The sequence below is a fragment of the Lepisosteus platostomus genome, chromosome 27, assembly GCF_059453375.1.
Source record: "Lepisosteus platostomus isolate fLepPlt1 chromosome 27, fLepPlt1.hap1, whole genome shotgun sequence".
Lineage (NCBI taxonomy): Eukaryota > Metazoa > Chordata > Actinopteri > Semionotiformes > Lepisosteidae > Lepisosteus > Lepisosteus platostomus.
The window spans coordinates 6923352-6940583 of NC_142637.1; the positions used below are offsets into that span (position 1 = coordinate 6923352).

Consider the following 17232-nt stretch of genomic DNA (forward strand, 5'->3'; position numbering starts at 1 on the left):
AGCGCTTTTTTTTGTCATCAAATTTAGCATTTTTATTCCCACCCTACATACAAGGCAAAAAATAATCTGTGGGACCACAATGAAGACGGCATCAAAAACCCTACACAACACAGGAGCCTTCCTAAGGCTCCCCCACTTTGGGAGAAAAATTAATTTGATAGATAAGCGATGTTTTGAGGGCTATTCGGGAGATGGGAGTGGGGGAGGGAACGGGGGAACAATACCAACTACCAGAATGGCAAAACCAAGTTATTATGCGCACAACGAGGACTAACCTTTAATCCCAACAGTGACTTCCCTAAAGCATCTCTGTCTGGAGAGGCAAATCGAAATAAAAAATTATAGTTCTCATTTGCTTCTATTTAGCACAGTGTGATGGCGCATAGGGGTGTGGCTCGCGAGGTGTGGCTTTTTTTGTGGTTTTCATTTTTATCTTTTTCAAAGCTTCCCAGGACACCAGCCATCACTGTAGCGGGGATCAGCTGCGCATCCTGCTCCAGACCGGATAAATGGAGCACCAAGCATGGAGTTACGACAAGGAGCAGAGTCCAGGGACTCATTGATCACCCCAGCCTCTGCCCAGACAGGCTGAACCCGTCTCCTGGCTGAAGGCTTTTTTCCAGAGAGCAATGGTGGCTTATTGTCCTTGACAGGCAGTCGGAAGAGCCTTACACTGCAATGGTGAAAGGCTGCTATATTTCCCAGTCCAGGTAACAATGATTTTCCCCAGTGCGGGCTGTTTGTTTCCCAGGGCTGGAATAGCCCTTTTCTGCCACAACACAGGCCTGTTTATTTTCCCAGCATCCTGCAGGGAGAGCCCTATTTTTGCCACAGCTCAAGACTGTTCATTTGTAATAAAAAAACTTATTTTCCACTTTCCAAATCTTGTGTGTGGGGTGTGTCTGTGCTCGGGGCTATTGTGAGGGCATAACAAAACAGGCAGTTTTCCCCATATCGAAGGCAGGACCACAGTTTGGCAATCAGTGCAACTTACAAAACAAGAGGGGGCATCCAGCCATTTCTTGGAGAAAGTCAAAGTCTAAGCTTCAAGTACCTTGTTCCATACTCCTAAAACCCTTTGTGTAAAGTGCCTCCTAATTACGGTTTTAAATTCACCTGCATGCAGTTTCCAGTACTACATAAGTATGCAATTGTACGTATGCATTACGTAAAAATAACTTCATAGACACCTTTCTGAACAATAAAGTTCTCCTCCGGACTGTATTTATAATAGGGAAGTTTTGGGAATAGGCTGAACAAATGCAGCAGTTAAAAACAATGTATTCTGTACGTATTAAAACATATTTTAAAGAGGCACTGTGTTATCTACATGGTTTACCTAAATAATATTATAAAACTAACACTGGATGCTTACTATGCTTTGTAGGCAGGCAATGAAATAAGATGTGCTGTGTATTTCAGTACCCAAAACAAAACACAACACTTCCAAGGAAGTAATTCTGTTCAAGTGCAATTCAGGAGAAATCTGATAGAGCTGTGCTGCGGCTACTGTACGTTGTACCACATCACATTATTATGCTGCTGTCAGTCCCGAGAGGAAAAGGCTCAGAGGTGCCTTGGCTGCAAAAAAAATGAGAAGCTCAACGACTGCAATTTGGGATTTTATGCTGAACTACGAAGTCGAGTGAATTCCGTTTATATACACACACACACAAAACAAAGAGGCACCTCGGTTTCAACTCCCTTGCTCCTGCAAACAATAAAGTGAGAACATCAAAAGTCTACATTCCACTGGGACAGAAAGGAGTACAAGATTTAAAAAAACCCCGCATGACAGTCAATTACTTCAACCAGTTCCTTGATTCCAGAACGCGACGTCGTGACTCAGTGCCAAGTAAAAGTTACGATGCAGCTAAACCCTGCCATGACTTGGCAACCAGTACAGTCTTTTTAAGATCGTGTCTGATATGGAAAAAAGAGAAAACCGTTTCGCTGCGGAAAGAAACGAACGTAGCCCACCCACTTTAAAAAGTACTGAGCATAAAGACAATCAAAGCTGAAGCTAGGTAAAGTACAGTGCAGTTTCATTCTGAATGCTCTGAAATTCTGCCTCCGCTCTGATTTCACAGAAGGCATGGTCTATACCCTCGCATTACTCGTCTGCCTCGGCCAGGACTTCACACCCTGAAAAGCCCCCCAGACCGAAAAGCTTGAGAACTGTGCAGGTCTGCTTCCAAATTATCTTATGGGAGGAGGGGTGAGGGAGTGGGCGGAGGGAGATGGAGGCCAAATATACAGGAGAATATGGGAAAGCCGGGGGCGTTTAATACTCAGCTCAGAAACAATAAGAACACCATCAACCTTGTATTTGCCTAGCCACTTAACATGCCCCTGAACAGCTGCTGCACACGATAATTCTACACAAGACCCAATGAAAAAAAAAAAGTTTAAAATGATCAACACGTGTCGAGTCCAACAGAGGCGGCACGCACACGACGGGTATGACTCGAGATGACCTGCTTTCTCCGGAGCACGCCGGCTCAACAAAGCGACCTTTGACATTAATAGCTGTTCTGAAGAGCTGGTGCCGCTGCCGTTTTTGGATGTCCCGAAGTGATACCGCCGCTCCCCTGCGCGCGCCGGAGGAGGACGGGCTGCAGCCGGGACGAAGCGAGACCCGATAGGTGGAAAAGCCAGGCCACCCGCTCCTCGACGCCAGGCGGCAGGTTCACAGCTGCACTCACCCACGAGGGGTTTCGGCTGCAATCCTCGACAGCTTCAAGCAGAGATAAAATTAACAGGCTTTCTTAAAGAGCCGCCGTCTCTGCCTGCCCCCGTTCCACACCCACTGAACTGATCGCCTCTCGTTTCTGTGCTCATTCTGCTTTGAGCACAATCAGACCTATTTTTGACAAACTAGCAGGGCTTGTGCCTTACCTCTGCAGTGAACTATTCTTATAATAAGAAAAATGGTAACGATAACACTGTATTTTTTCATTTTTAAAAAGTGGCTAACAGCAAACAGCTTTGCCACCTCCTCTCATCATCATTCAATGGAAAACTACACATTGTTCTGGGGGGGGGGGTTCTGTAAAATGTGACTATTGTCATACTTGTCTGTGTAATTAGATGACTCTTGCTCATTTAAACCCATCGTGGTTGATATAGGGAATTTGTTCTTACACACTAGAGCCAGACCTCTCCGATACAGTCTCAATTGCAAAACCGTTTAAAGCAGCATTTTCGCAAATGAGCCAATTCTGGACATATAACCTCCACTGCAACTGTGCTGTTTCCACTACAGAATTCCCCTGATAAAAACAGCAACAATCTAAAGGCAGCATATTCGACGTGCTGACAGTCTTAGAAGAAACACAGAAGAAGTCCACCATACACACACTTTTTTCTTTTAAGTCAATGGTTTCATGCGAGTGAGCCTATGTTTAATACATGAACCATTACCTAATGAAGGCAGGCTTCCAAATGGGATAAAACACAGGGGCCAGCCCATCCCCCAACCTGTCTATGGTCTCCCCCCAACCAACATCAGCAATCAACCTAGGAGCAATAAATGAGATTTACTGTCAGAATGCAATGGACAGCAAAGAATGCATTTATGCGCAAAGAAGCATGTGTCACAGAAAATGGAAGAAGAAAGGAAGAGCTGACTTGAGTGATTCTGGCTGCTGGTGTACAGTACAGTGATTACACACGCTTGGGCTCAGACTACACTCTTCACTGCTGAGTGCTTCCTGACCAGACCAGAACAACCATACCAAGACATAACGAAAAATAAACAAAATCAGATAATCTCCATCTCAGTAATTCAAGTAGGTAGCTGCGTCAGAATGCGTAGGCTGCAAAGGAACATGTAAAATAAACCTTTACTTGTCCCTTTGCAATCTCATATCGAGTGCATATGCACACCGCCCTACATTTCCCCAAAAAAGCAGCAACTCACTACACACAGGCACATATGACCATCCCTTGATTAGGTGAAGAAGTAACACCACCAATAATACTATGGGTTGAAATGCAAGGAGGTCAGACTGTGCAAATGCAAAGTGGAATTGAGCCAGGGCACTGGGGTCAACAACCCTAGTTATGAACAGTGCCATGGGATAAAGGACTCATCTCCATGGTTTAACGTCTGATCCAAGGAACAGTACCTCGTCACAGTGTCCTGGGTCATCATACACTAGCATAAGTTCTGGGGAGGGGGGAGGAGCGCCACCTACTGGTCCACCAACGTCACTTGCAGCAGCAACCTGGCTCTCCCTAGGTGTCTCTCATCCCAGTACTGACTAGGCCCAGCCATCCGAGATCTAAAGAGATCAGATCAGGCTACGGGTGGTAAAGTTGTGTTCCCCATGATAAAAAATATTCTCATCAGTATACGATAAGTAAATGTCACTCATTAAAGAAAAACAAAGTACTATTAGAGAACCACGTCATTCTGATGTACCAGAAATACACTTCACTCCTAGAGTACTAGGATGCAGATATTAATTGCGGCCGTAATTTATTTAATCAGGGGGAGTGCTCAGCTCTATCGATTGAAATCCAAGGTAAACGGTAGTGGAAATTTAAGTGAAGTGTGTGGTTTCAGTCTATTGCAGTTCACTCCAGTAGTTAACCACTCTGCCTACTGTCATTCAGCAGCAACAGAGAGACAGAGGCATTGCTTTAGATGAATTAAATAGTGTAGCACACTGAGCCACGGCACTGGGGCTGCAGAATGAGAGTGTGGTTTAAACATTGGGGTCATTCACCAAGCAATTTACAAATGGAATCTAACCCTCAAGGAAATGACTTAATTGGAAAAACACTAACAAAATCCAATTGGCTGCCCAGGATTCTGTGGGCTCCTAGCCGAATTATGACTGCCTCAATTGAATCGAAGTGATGGGGGGGGAGGTGGTCTTAGGTATGCCCAGTGGTCCCGTACATCAGCCAGACGAGAATCTGTTCCCATTCCCTTCGTGGGTCCCTGGGGGAGCAATAAGCAGCTGAGCCCAGCAACAAGAACTAGGTTACTCTGCCATAGTAGCAAAACACAGGACTATTGTATAATCTATGCATGAAACAGTAAGTATTCAGCGACTGAAGGGTCACTATTCCCCCTAAGCATTCCTACAGATGACTGCAGGCTGAGAGCAACCCCCGACACTCAGAGGAACTGAAGCAAGCACAAAACAGCACATCCTTTGTGCTAACATTCACCTACACCACATGTTGGACCCAGAACGGCACTGCCTTGCTGGGATCGTGTGACATCAGAGAACTCCACACCCTCCCCAGCAGTCCTGGGCAGTGGGAGACGACAGAGCTGGGTTCTTTCAGTTTCTGCCGACGGAGACAAGCAACGCTGGTTTAAAGTATGTTCAACATAGCAGAGGCACACACAGGCATGCACATGTTAAAATGGGCTAAAAGACTACCAGAGAAACAGTATCCCCTCACTGTGCGCTGCTTCTTTCCTTAAGGTTGAGTGAAACAATACTGCACACGCCTCCCGAACTGAGATGTTCTGCTTCTCCTGTTTCATTTCATTTTTTTTTCTGTCCCCCTGCAAACTACAGTGACAGCCTTATAGGGTCACAAGCCCCAAGCTCTTAACCTTTATTAAAAAAAAAGCCTTTACCCTGAAAACCAAGACATGAAATGAGATATTTTGAAAGTGTGGTCTTTAGCGATTAGCGAGGCATATTTAAAACAAATAATGCAACTGAAAAACAGGGTTTGGAAAGTCCACAAAATGCCCAAAGAGAACAAAAAAAAAGAAAAGAAATAGGTGTAGTTGTATAAATACATCTGAACATGAAAATTTTAAAAATATCAGTATAACTTCAGACTTTCAGGGTTCGGGCTGGATTCTCAATGGCTTTCTGTTCAACATTAGCCCAAAAGAAAGGAATCTATATCACTTTAAGCATTAAGGAAAGAATTAGACCTACAAGAGTGAACCATTTGATTCCTTCTTTTTTTCCCCCCATTAATACATACACAAAAGAAATAACAAATTAGCTGACACAGAAAGTTTCTGTCTGCGTACAATATCTTATTCCAAACATGTTGGCAAGAGTTCTTAAACAGATAGCTTGGATATTACATAGAACAAGTAAAGGTTAATTCCATGCTGAAAAATAGAAAGGAGAAACAATGTTTCTGCTGTAGAGATTGTATTGGTTTAGATACTAAAATACATTAATTCTTATGTTACATGACTGTAGATCTTAGATCTCATTCTTACAGAAATAGTAAATGTCAAGTACTTAACTAACAACTACTTAACAAAGTTGGGGCTTAATCCAACTTTATATTTATCCAGAATGCCTTTCATGTAAGACACAAGTAATGCAAATACATATTGAAATGTGATGATGAAAATCTCAGGGGTTCCGATGCGAAGTGATTCTAATAAAAAACACAAAATGTGTGGGATCACTTTAATTCCAAAAACACAAATGAACAAAAGGCACCTGATTATTCCAACTTTTTTTTTAACTCACCTGAAGTGAAACATGTCTTTTTCATTTACATATTCTATATTCTGCTTTTATGTGGAAATTAAAAAGGCACATGACTCAATAATATACAGTAACTAACCCACAAAAAAATTAAAAAAACAGCAAAAAGGTAGCCTACATTAGTTTCAGTTCACGTTATTGTTCAGACATTGTCTTTTCAGTCCTCCAGAAATGCTAACTTGCGAGTAATTTAGTGATTTACAGTGAAGTTCAGAAATTATGATACCCAAAATTCATACGTGTTTTAAAAGGGAGATTAAGACTGTAGTGCAAGACAATCAGTACTGCCTTTCCTCTTTCAATCCCAGTAATGTAAATGCTATTTGCTAGAGAGGTCTCTACGTTCAAACTCAAAAATATCACACAGACTTAAAATTAATGATTTTTCAGAGAAACAGATGCAGCCAATTAGAGGAAAATGCAGATATTTCACACATACTGCACTTTCTAAATAAATGTGTTCCTATAACTTGAATCATTTTCAGATCGGACTGACAGAATTTCTATCTTGCCCCCTCACTGAAACCATTGCTAAGCAACACCTCAACACAAAGTATGAAGGGTATAATCTCACTTCCGTGGGAAGCGAAACTTTCAAATCAGGCTTTAATACATTTACTGCATATTCCTGGGCAACAACCTGAGTCTTAAATTCACATCTTTATAAACTACAGTGAAGCACCAAACACAGACCGGGGAAAAAAATTAATATGCTTTCTATGCCATGCACAAGTCCTCACTATGGCCAGTTTTTACTGCCTAATAACTAGGAAAATCACTGTCAGACAAGGACAGGTTCTGTAAAGTGATTAAAAGCCTTTGTGTCTCAAGACACCACGGCAAAACAAAAATGCCTACAGAAGGCATTGGGGTTCTCGACACAGACCTCTTTTATAACAGCATACATGTGACTTATAAGGCCAAACACATGTTTGGGGGGCATTACCAGTTCAAAGCCTGGCAGTGCCAGACTGCCATTTTTTCCTTTCTAAAGAATGACCCAGTATTCCCAGCAGGCTTTGCCTTCCTCTTAGGCGAGGGATGGACAAACCTCTGCATTGATCCCTTGCCAACAGGCACGTTTGGTGTGCCAAGGATTGACAGTCTAGCGAATTAGGTATCTGTCAATACCCAGGGCTCAGCAAAAGACTGGCATGAACCGGAGGCACCGGGCAGCATGAGAAAATGGAAACAAAAACCAGAAAGCCAACATAAGACTTAATCAATAATGAATTATTCTCGACAGCACGCTCAACACTGATCGCTCGCGGTTTACAGTGCCGAAAGGGATGTTAATCGTTTGAAATAGGGATTATTAGAAAGGCTGCATTAGGGGATCAAAATGTATTTGCAAAAATGACCATCTACAAGAAGTTATCAGCCAGTGGGCGTATAATGAAGTAAACCAAAGCTCAAGTCACATTTGTGGCATAGCTGCTCTGCAGTCTGCAAGCAACAACAGTAAGTTGTTCGGTAAGGGTAAAAGCTGGTGTTGAACCTTCACCAGTTTGCAATGGGATAACATCACTGATCAGAGTGCGCCATCTTTAACCCCAAGTAGACAACAGCTGTCTACGGCAAAAAAAAAAACAGCTAAGTATATGCATGCGCCTCTATGTCTAATGGAATGCAGAATCTGTTCTCCCTCAAAATAATTTAATTTACTAGGCCCGCATCAGACACATATTCAACCCCTTTCTATAAATTATTCACACAGCTATCATAAATATTCACAAGGCAGGGCACATCACGCAGAATGTGAAGTCACATGCCTCAAGACCAGATAAAATCATATACACACGTACACATAAAAAGACACTTAAATGGACTTGCTCCTACTCATCATGCAACTATGCATCCTTTAAGATACATTTTTTTTAAATGCGTTTCCACAAGCACCTCACATTTTAGCTATTTCTTATAACCTGTCTCTCTGATTTCACTGAGAATCGAACAGTATTTGGAAACCATAAGACCCCGCTACACATTATTACGCCTTTTCCATCTTGTAATTCGTTAACTTACTCATTATCTGGCATCCAAAGCTCAATGTCTTACACTGCTCACACACCGCTGAACACAAAAACACCAAAATTCCTTTAGCGCCAACTAAAGCCCAAAACAGCATTCATTTTCTTACAAATATGAACAAAGAAATGAAAACTAAGGTCTGCATATTTCGTGCAGGTCAGGATATTAATTCATCCAGAAGACAAGCCCTGTTCCCCGGCTCTTTCATGTCCTACCTATGGCAGACCCAGACTAGCACAAATGGGTAAGAAACCCACCCTGTCTGTATTCATGAAAGACAAATCTGTCTTGTTTCTTGGCTGCTTAGCAACAAATTTGACCAAAGAAACTCAACCAGACACTTCTTGAAAGCAGGAACCATATGAACTTTGACAACATTATTGGGTGACTTATGTCCCAGGACCCTAGTTTATCTAAAGAGATACCTCCCGTTGAGTCATTTGAATTCACTTCCTCTTAGTTCCCATTCGTCTCCTCTAATCTGCATGTCACTGCTGATCCCGGAGATGTCCAGTAGGCTGCTTTTGTCAGTGCCTTCTGTAAGTTTTTAGATACTTGAACAAACCTCGGGCCTTGAGCTACAAATATCATCATCTCTAAAGAGAGAGAGATCCGAGATCTCTCTCTTGGAATGTCTATTACCCCTGCACCGAATCTAAGCACAAATAAGCAGTTTAAAAAGAAAAATACACACCTTTAATCAGTTCTAAACAAAGGCAACAATTATTCTTCCATAGTGTAGAAGCAAAATATATTAATGATCCCCGCAGTCAGGCTGTCTGACCGTATTCCTGTGCATTTATTTTACCCATGGGTACCTCTCACCCCTGCAACTTGACGACTTACAGAAAAGTACTCTCGTTACAGAGTTCACTGTGCAGATCATCCACAAGGACGGATCAATCTGTACCAGCCAGCTACTTAAACTGACCCCTCGCAGACTTCTAGTATTTTACCGAGATTAATGAGACAGCGCCTATGCTAGGATTAACTTCAGATACTACCTACACGGAGGTACACACAATAATTAGAATAATAATATGATATGCAGGGGAAACTAACAAACAGAACTCAACCCTATCCGTCTCAAGCAAGTTCCTATCCTCGACACTGTGCTCCCTCTATACTGCTACAGGGCGCTCAGCTCCAGCGATTTTCGCCAGTAACTTTTCTACACAAAGGGACCGGACACACTGCGCTGAGGCCACCAGCACAATCCCAACAAACACCACGCACTGCCCCGCAAACACGACCCCATCCGCACACGGCTACTCCAGCCGACGTGCTACCGTGGCCGAGTGTGTTCTACTACACCGAAACAAAAAAAAGGCACGCTCTGATATTTCACAGTCGCGACCGAGTCGAAAATAAGGGGGGAGCCCATAATTACTCAGCCTTCCCGGACCACTAATAAGTACTGCAGGGATAATTTGTCTCCGTTTAAGAGACCCGGAAGACACTTACCGTGAAAAATAAACAAACTTTATCACCCCTGATGGCCTTCAGCTGCGGTCCTCCACGATAGCAGTATTTTAATCGACCGAAACAGGGGTTTTATTTAGTATTTTTCCCATCGATTGTTTTTCTCACTTCCTGATATTTGGCCGCCATCTTGATTTAGGCATACTTCCGTTGTGACGTCACTACCCTCCTGGTTTCTCGCAGTGATGTTTGTCTTCACCTGGATTGGGTTAGCATCGCAGCCGATTATAAAGAAATCTGAAATATTATAGGTAGTGCATGCTATTAACAACAAGGTAAAGGATATCCAGTTTGTTTCCACCTTTAAAAATCTTCTGAGTATCCTTTTATCGAGAGCTTTTTTTTATGCTCACTGCTTACGGTGTGTAATTTCTGAAGGGACTGCTCCGGTTTTTGATTCCTTGTAATAAATTAAACTATCTGGGACACATTCAGACATTTTTGCGCCTCAACATCAAAGGATCCAAAGCACCCGTCTAATTTAACCACATGAGTGTAATCCTTCTGTACAGTGATCAGTACATATTGTTGTTACTGTAAATATTACTGTAATACATATAACATATCACAGTCTTCTCAGTTGATCCCTACAGTTTCAATGTACAATATAAACATTTTTAGCAAACGGACTTTTATGAGATGGAATGCAAGAGTCTTGTTTTCAGCTGTTTATCCTTTGTTTTTCAAGATTTCGTAACATCTGTCCTAACGTCATAATCATGTGTCTTATGACTCATGGATAACGTATGCATTCACATACTATGGATTCAGATCCGTCGCTGTGTTATGTGGAAACATACGTCAAAATGAGCGTGATCTATCGCCGATGTCTCAACATGCGTGTGAACGTCACGCGTGGAATCGCCTTAAAATGTGACCGAGACTCTCCCTTTGAGGTTTCCACTCCCCTACATAATCTCACAGAAACTGTCCAATTCTGGACGTGAATGAAAATGCAGGAGTTATCGTCTACAGCGATATCTCCATGAGAAAGGAATTCCAGAATGGGAGCGATCTCTTGCATTGGCTTGAAGATTGCGCACCATCTACCGGCTGCGACTTGTTCCAGGACACCCCCAAATTGCGCCCCCCCCGCGGGCGCCTGGCTCAATTTCTGATGTTTTGCGAAGGAAACCACTTCTCTACACACCGTAGGGAGTATGAGATATTTGCTTTTTTAACACAAATAATGAATTAAACCATCGAGAGCCCTCAACGATTTTACATACATTCTTAAGAACAGCATCGACCGATGGACCGTGTTCTCTCAGGTTCAATATCTTTACCAAAACATTTTGACGTTATTATCTCAGAATAACACCGGGGACGCTGAAGTCTGAAGATGTTTCAGTAGCTTACTGAGCAGTCCGTTCAACGCAATGATAGAGAGCTGTTCAGCTGTTTATTAGGAGATTAATGATCTTGACTCCTGCTTTTTACACGACTTTAGACGCTACCGGTATCATACAATAATAAAAAAATGGAGAATAGTTGCAGAACATACAAATCTTTTGTGAAATAATGCATTAATAAGTAAAATGCACAAATGATGTTACACGTAAGTGCAACATAGGAGATATTAAATCCAGTCTGGGACTATTTTTTTTTAAAGCGTGCTTTTAAAAAAACGAAATCAACCTTAAAATATGAAATCAACTTGCTGGACACCTGTGCTTGAAATTGGGCAGCTGGTCTGGTATTAGAAGGGTCATCCTGTACAGTATGTACTGTATCTGTCTGTCCCTCAGTGGAAGGGTATGGTAGGCCTTAAGTGCTTACGTTTTGAGAGGAGATTCTGGAAAGCCTAGTCTGAAATGTCAGTATGTGATACAGTAGGTCTTTGACGACACTAAAATTATAACATATGAAACCGTTTTTTTTTACATTTAAGATCTGCATTCCATTTGCAAACCAGCTCTATGCCCACTTGATGGTAGTAACCTGAGCAAGACCCCAGCGATTTCCAGTGTCTGGCTCTCCTGTTGAAATGTTCAGTTCCCCTGTGATCAATACTGTTACAGCCCTGCCAAGCCATGGAGAGGTGGCACAGAAGGTGTTAAAAACCACTGCACCTCTCCCTCTTCTGACATCAACCACAGGTACACTGTAAAACTGTCCCGCAACACTCTGCCAATTGTGGCAACATGTCATAACCTCTGCAGGGATTTAAGAACAACAAAAAAAAGCATACATAAGAATATCAGGAAGGATGTATAAGAGTCTATTTGACACAACAATTGGAAGTGTAAAAAAGCACCCCTTGTTCAGAGTATTAAATGCACCTCCCTGTTTCCACTTGTGTCCTGTGGTAGCTCTGTCTCTTCGTTCTCAGGACCTCCCGATTTTTCCATTTTTAAGAACTTTATTTTCATTTTACAAATAAATACAGATAATCACAAAATAGAAAGGTTTACATATATATATATATAAAACAGTATATACGAACACATCTCATTAGGTTTAGACAAGGTAACAGTTACATAAGAGTAATTTATCTTGTTCAGGGGCATTTTTTCAAGTCATTTTTCATCATTTCCAGAGCAGGACAAATCCCAGTTTACCTTTACACGATAATCTACATCACAGATTCTTGAGGTACAGTCCTCTGCCCTCTATTTTCCACAGATTTGCTGCTTCCTCCTTCCTTTCCCTCCTCAGATCTCTGAGGTAATAGTTCTCTCGGGTGATGGACAGGGCCAGGCTCCCTGTTGCCTTGACTGGGGCCTCGATGCCTTTGAACACCCCCATGTTCCTCACTCTCCGCAGGGCGTCTTTCCCACTGTTCACCAAGGCCCAGATCACACCAGAAGGAGGTTTGACAGGAGAGATGCCGTATATAACAGGGAAAAGTGGGGTGGAAGGGCTTGCAACCAGTCTTCAAACTGGGCGTGTCAGTTCCTTTGAAGACTTTGAACATTTGACTGAGGACCCCTTGAAGTCTTCTCTCTTCCAGGCTAAAAGATTAGGGTGGTCGGGTTAGGACACTGCTTCAAGCCTCGTGATGTTTCTGGTCACTCATCTCTCGACTGATTCCAGAGCAGCGACACAGTGACTGAAAGTGTACACAATACTGTAGTTCCTCCAACACAATCAGTCCACATGAACAAGTTCTCATCAAATATTCATGACCCCAGGGGTCTGCATGTGTACAGATTTTGTCAGTTAAGAGGTCAGGGTGGCGAGGTGGATGAAGAATTGATACACTGCAGTTCATGTCCATACAGTCAATATCACAACGTGTGCAAACCTGAGTTTTCAGACCAGCCATGAAAGGCAAACATTCTTTTTTAATACACGAAAAGGAAATTACTTGGGTTTTACAGTGTACGCATGTCCTACAGCCAGGCTGTCCTACTATATTTTCCCTTTTTAGTTGATATAAATAGTATCTTAAAGCCTTTTTTTTCTGCACCACTTTTTTAAAAAAAAGATTCAGTTAAAACACCTGTTCTGTCACTGCTATGCTGTATATAAAACACAAGTGGATAAGCAGAGCAATATCCAGTATGGTTCCACCTTTTACTAATATACATAATAGTATTTTTGTTATATTATAGAGAACAGCAGCTCACCAATCTTAATAATCATGCAGATGGAGGTTGTTAATGGAGTTTCAGGAAGCGCCCATGTCCTTAGAAGGCAGTCATACTTCCTCTTTGTCTGTAAACGAAGTAAACGTTCAGCAGGCCCTCACTGCCATTGTCATCTTGCCCGTTGTCTTCCCTGCAGCAAAATTGACCGTCGGACCTGGAGACAAGCCAGTTACTTCCAGTAAAGTTGTCTTCCTGGTGCAGCCTCTTCCAGAAATTCCCTTCAGCGGAACTCAGAGGCGTGAAGCTTGACTGGAGGAGGTGTTTCAGCTCACTAACAGGACAGCTGTCATGCCTGACATCCCTCCCTAGAGGGCGCTCCACTGCTCCCCTTATCGTTCCTGTGATTGTTGCTGCTGAGCTCCCCAGGTGTACCTTTTTAGGTGTCTTATTTAAAGACCAGCTCCTCCAGTGCTGGGGCTCATCGTTAGGGTAAAGATGTCGCGAGGCCCGCCTTGCACCAGGAAACCCTACGTCCATCTCCTGAGGGCACAGGCCTCATCCCCGACACCTCCCGCTTCCTGAGCCCGGGGTCTGGAGGATCTCGCCCCGTCACCCTTGGACCTCCATGTTTCGTCCGTCTTCGTGTTTTCCCCCTTCCCGGGGGATTTTAACCTTGTTGGGTCCCAGGATGGATTACTCACCGCTGGACTCCCGGACTGTCCCCTGACCTGCCTTTGGACCCGTTTGGATTTGGATGCCGTTCTTTGTCTCCCCCCTTCACTGTCTCACGGACTGTCACTATTATTTTGTGCACTATTAAACCCCTGTGTGTTTCCTTTTACCACGCCTGCTGTTTTCTCCAGCTCTTACCTCATCGCACAGGGTCTACTACAAGACCTGACACGGATCTCAGGCCGTGTCCGTAACATCAACGTCGTGCACAGACAGGCAAAGGTTTGCATGCTGGGATAGCAATCCACCCAGCCTATGGCTAAGCTGCTCAAGGACTTGTCTGTGGACTCCAATGATGGGCCCCTAGTTTCTGCCCCAAGTAAGCTGTGAATAGTGCACAACTTCGGCTTTCAACATTTTCAGTCCAAGGCATGCCTTGTTGATTTTTAGCAGCTCATAATGAGAACATCAGAGACGGGAAAGCTAAGAGGACGTTGCACAGGGCAAAATTCTCCACACATCCAGTTCCAGTGCTGTATATTTGCCAGCTTGCGACTTTTGTTTATCTGATTTAGTGTCATCTGGTCTTGTGCTCTGCAAGCCCAGGCTATCACCGAATTTAATTCCGTGCTTCCTGAAACGTTTAGTCAGCAATTCTCCGATGAAAGGGGGGATTGTGCTTTACTGATGAGCAGAAAGTCCCTTCTGCCCTGGCCCTGTGACTGAGCCTTTGCAGAAACCTTGACAAACACTCTGGCGGTTGCGTGTAAGGAGCCTCAGACGGCGTTCTTTTCCACTCTGAAGTACTGAAAAAAAAACCCCAGTTGTTTCTTTCCTGTCCTAGAATAGATGGTGGGAATTTAGTGTGGAAAAACACAACACAAACCTCGGTCCTGTTGTGGGAGTTGGAGTTGTTTTATAGTTCCTCAAGGCACTGGGATATTGACGGAAATAAACTGTTGTTCTCCGCAGAATTTCTGCGAGGGCCTGGAGAGAGAAGAAATGACTAATTGAAGTGGCCGAAGTAGTGGGTTTGGAGGTCAGAGGTCAGTGGAGGAGAGGCTGTCCAGTTGGAAAAAGGGACTGGGGTGGGTGGGGGGGGTCTCTCCGTGTTTTTATGCTGTTCTTCTGAGGTTTGCACAGGTTGGAAATCCCTTCTCCAATCAGTTTTTTAAACGGCGTTTTCTCACAGTCAGGATGCACGCCGTGCCAGGATCTGAAATGAATCGTCTGTGTGGGACGGCATCCGAGTTGTGTGGGGACACCTTAATAAAGCAAAGTTTCAAAGCACTGCAATCTGGCAGCGTGCTCTGCTGCCTCACACATCTCTGGTCCTGGCCCTGGGGCACCTTCTGTGCAGAGCTTGCATGTATTGCACAGTCCATGTGTGTGTGAGACCTGCGGTGGACCAGTACAAAGCGTGTAGTACCATTACCATTTTTTTACTCTGCCCCCCCTCCCCCCCAGCATAAAGCGATTACAGAAATTGGATCTCCTTCCTCATTTGTCAACATAGAGACGGACGGATCTTGTGACCCTAACAGGCTTCAATGAACACAGCATTAGATTGTATTGTCCCATAAGTGACTGGACTCCATTTCTTATATTGCACATATTACACTGCCTCTACTCCAAAGGCATACCTGTTGGTAGTGTGTTAAATTGAATTTTAAATGAAGTCAACCCCCCCCTTCCAAAGTCAGTCGCTGGTTCCAGTGAACCGTGTTTTGACTAACTGGTGACATCACCGCACACCTCGACTTCCCCTTTCCAGCGTTCTGGAATTCCCCGGCGGGGGGACGAGCTTTCTGGCCGTGGTTGACACTGTGAAAGACGCCGCTGTCCTGTCCCTCTCACACCACACACTGCGGGACACTTCCACGCATCCGAGCGAGAGCCGCCCAGACACATTACATATAAGGCGCTGAGGATGTCCCTGCGCTCTCACAACGCCAAGTTCGGCTGAGGTTTTCCAATCCAATCCCTAAAAATAAAATCCTTCATTCTGGAACCTTCCCGGGACTCCCACTTTAACCTTCACCACCCGTACGGTCCTTCTGTGCTCAAAACGAAACAGCCGTGTAACCAAGCTTTAACGGGCAACTTCAAGGCTGCTGGGTGCCTTTGTCGCTTGCGTGTAATTCCTAAAAAGAAATCAGCTCATAGGAATTATGGCGCCGTGTTGCACATCGTTGTTGAGAACCTGTTCTAAATCTACAGGCGTTTACATCAGGAATTACGTTACTCTCCCGGGAAAAAAAAAAAACTAAGGACCAATTAATGCTGTAGTTGGAGCGTCCCAGAACCATTGATCTCAGGGCAATTGCTAGGAAAAGAGCGTCCTCTGGTGGATTTAACTAGTAAATGAAGCTACTTTTTCATACCAATACCAAGCTCACACCTTGATGTGTTTTATGGATCAAAAAGGTTAATTTCGTTCACAGCTACGTCAAAGTTTAAAAATGTATTCATCTGTAATAGTTCTAATGAACTGAATACTTTCTTTAAAATAGATTAAAGCCCGAATTAATCAATTAATCACAATAACAGATACTGTTCTTTCGTACCAACGTGTTCAATGCAACGTAGTGTGTTTTTCATATTTATGTGTAAAACATACAGATGTATCGACTGCTACCAATGAGATTAGAAGTATTTTAGACACTAGCATAATCTGTCTGCGATATAAATCTCATAAAGATTATTAAAGTGCACCGACGCGCCGTGATATAATTTTATCTAACTTGTCCGTTAAAGAAATGATTTTGCTTACTAATAACGCCTTTCGATTAAACAAGAGGTTCGGTGTCACCTAAATATTTTACGATACGATAACAATTTGTCTGGCTTCCCAGAGATTTGCTTTGCTTCCAAGCAGTTGTGTTTTACACAGTCATTGGCTTACAAAAACATAGAAACAGTACAAATAAGCACGGCATTCCAAATATTACATAAAAACATCAACTATTCAAAGTTGTTATGCCCCACTCCCACAGGAATCAGGTTACCAGAGCCTGTAAATT

The 17232-nt window shown here is 43.3% G+C and overlaps 1 protein-coding gene and 2 long non-coding RNA genes across 4 annotated transcripts in view; 1 reads left to right on the plus strand and 2 right to left on the minus strand.

Moving 5' to 3' along the window:
* Window positions 1-10139, minus strand: part of sbno2b (strawberry notch homolog 2b) — a 72142-nt gene extending 62003 nt beyond the window's left edge. For both annotated transcript variants that reach the window (XM_088621815.1, XM_088621812.1), the window contains exon 1: window positions 9987-10139. The gene's annotated coding sequence lies outside the window, so the exon portion shown is untranslated. The remainder of the gene's footprint in view (window positions 1-9986) is intronic.
* A 4-nt stretch (window positions 10140-10143) lies between these two features.
* On the plus strand, window positions 10144-14378 carry LOC148639189 (uncharacterized). The gene is made up of 2 exons (XR_015930779.1): window positions 10144-10279; window positions 13734-14378. It is a non-coding gene; the product is annotated as an uncharacterized LOC148639189 (long non-coding RNA).
* LOC148639190 (uncharacterized) lies at window positions 12347-13738 on the minus strand. Its single transcript, XR_015930778.1, has 2 exons — window positions 13577-13738; window positions 12347-12958 (listed from the first exon to the last, which is right to left on the minus strand). It is a non-coding gene; the product is annotated as an uncharacterized LOC148639190 (long non-coding RNA).
* Window positions 14379-17232: the final 2854 nt, after the last annotated feature.